Source organism: Furipterus horrens, unplaced genomic scaffold, assembly GCF_987537825.1.
Source record: "Furipterus horrens unplaced genomic scaffold, mFurHor1.1.pri manual_scaffold_8, whole genome shotgun sequence".
NCBI classification, from domain to species: Eukaryota; Metazoa; Chordata; class Mammalia; order Chiroptera; family Furipteridae; genus Furipterus; species Furipterus horrens.
This window is the reverse complement of record NW_028327178.1, coordinates 9,210,397-9,213,094: the sequence shown is the minus strand read 5'-3', so window position 1 is coordinate 9,213,094 and position 2,698 is coordinate 9,210,397.

Genomic DNA, 2,698 nt, shown 5'->3' with positions numbered 1-2,698 from the left:
CTTCACTGAAAATGATCTCTGTCCTCAGGGCTCTCCAGCACTTCATCTTGACCCTTTGAGAGAAAGCATTGTTTCTGCCTCAGACCTTTTCTTTGCTAAATATGAAGGCCCATCTCCCAGATTATAAACTTCTTAAGAGCAGTCCTCGGGCTTACTTCCCTCTGAAGCATCTACAGTGACCTGAGGGACAGGCACCCCTCCCGTAGCAAGGACACTGCCATCAAGTTGGTCAGATTCAGCTGACTGGATCCGCAGCATCAACATCCAGAAGGTGGTCATGAGCACTGACTATTTCTGCAGCTGCTTCTCCTTGGAGGTGTTGGGGGTTGGTTTTCTGTCCCCACTATTGTATATTCACAAACACAGGAAAACAGGAATTGACAGACATCAACAGTGAGGGAAAGGGTTCCTTCTGAGATGACTGAAAGTTACGGATTAACCCACAAACTCAAAGGAGATCATGAATGTCTATGTTCCACAGAAACAAAAGTAACGGTAACAGAACTGCAAATGGCCTTGGGAAAATCAACCTAGAAATTTCCTCTGACTTGTGCATCCATGCTACAGAAAATAAAGAACCTACAGATTAACAGGAATTCCCAATTTTATGAACGTGTGTGCATATTTTTAACCAAAACAACTGTTCCATTATGAATATTCATGGTAAAGACACACCATGAAGCCAAAAAATATTTTTAGTGTGTCTTTGTCATCAGTTCTACTAAATAATTATCATTACAAATCCAAAAATATCTTGAATGGGTAATACTGAATAATCTAGATCCTGGAATTGCATGACAAGGGTGTTGGCTGACTCAGGAGACTAATTACAAGGAGGTATCGAGCTGCTTACTGCTCATCTCACTTGTAAAACCACAAACCGCACCGTGTGGGCCGGGCAGTGGCCGCCAGCCGGGGTCAGCGAGGCAGCGAGAACAGCTCTGCTGTCAACTCTGTGAACTCGGAGCCTCTTAATCAAGATCATCCCATAGGAGAAGAGCAGCCCCCTCCCTTAGAGAAACACAGGTACAGTAGCAGCTGACACTGCTCATGCATGGAACATAATCATAATGTGCAGCAAGATTACACACCTGCATGTGTGCGTGCGTGGATGCACATACACACGTCTTTATTCATCTTTCTCAGACTAATACCTCCTTGCCTAATGGGCCAGTTTAGTACTTTTAAGTAGATGGTTATTATTTGAGCAAGCCTTACCCACCCGTGTCCTAAATAACAGGAGCTGGCAAAATGATCAGCCTGCTTTCTCACCCACAAAGTCTATAAGTCAGAGGTCAAGGCTAAAATTATTATATTTGTTTCTAAATTTACTTTGAATAGTAAAAATAATAATATCATTACACGATGTTTTTAAATTTCCAAAGTGTCTGCCAACTATTTTATTTAATCCTAATGGCCCATTAAGTCAGTGGATACATTTTTGGAACTGGGTAGAACTGGCGTTCATGGGTTTTCTGAGCACTCCCCACAAACCTAAATTTGAGGGTACAAAAATGATTTGGATAAGGTTCCTAACTTCAGGTTGCCTTTGTTTAATGGTAGAGACGACACATTGTGTTCTAATTATTTCCTTATGCATCTTAGAAACCCCACAGGGGCGCAAAGGAGGGCCTTATACTTCTACTGGAAAAAGAAGGATATGTGGGGGGGTGTGGACAGAGGGCGATGCCACAGATGGCTTCACTGAGAAGGTGACACTGTCATTGAATTAAAGTTCCTCTTCCACCTGTTCCTAGGAGAAGCTCTGCATGTAACTAAATCTCCATGAGCTTGACATGCCTCACCAATTAAATATGGATAACAATGCTGAATTCATGGGGTTACCAGGAGGATGGAACGAGATGGCATGCAAGAGAGCAAGACGGAAGTAGCAAAGCACCCAATGAATACGGTATTATTATCCACACTGCGCAGAGGCGCTGACTTGGTTCGCTCCGAAGGGGACTGGCTTATCCAAGGTTGCCCCACAACCCTACCCAGGCCCAGTGCCCTCCCTGCCTCCAACCCTGGCAGCCCTCCCCCCAACAATGCCCACTGAGACTCTGGAACACAATCAGAAAGCACTTGTCCTCCTAGAATTTTATGGGCCCTAAAATCATGTTAGCATATTCATATAAAGAAACACTCTAACATCTGAAGACTTCTCTGTGAAATGTTGCCTCAAAATCCTAAGAAGATACTTTCCTTAAAAGAAGGATCCAACAGAGCATTGTAAGGGAGAAATCGTGATGAGGAACATTTTAAATATTTAACACAGGGATAAAACAGTATATACTTTTTTTTACAAAGGGTTTTTAAACTACACAAAGTTTCAGGGAATAAAATATGGCAGGTCCTCATCTGTTTTAAGTGATTGAACTGTGAATTTCAATAAAAACTATTTGAATAGAAATGTGTCTTGCATTTAGTAGGTACTCAACTCCTGTTGAAATCAGAGATTTAACCTGATCATGTTTACCCCTGAAATTGTAATAGTAAAATTTCCCCCATCGTATAATATCTATAAACATTGCTCTAAGCCCCTCTATTGAAGTCTACTTTTAGTTCATCAAAGACAAGATTTCATTTAAATTTGATGATATCTCTTTAAACACACGTGCATGCACACAGCAAGGTCTGTCCAGTAATGGATATCAGAGATCCAGACATGTAATAGGAAAAATAGACATTTATTGAA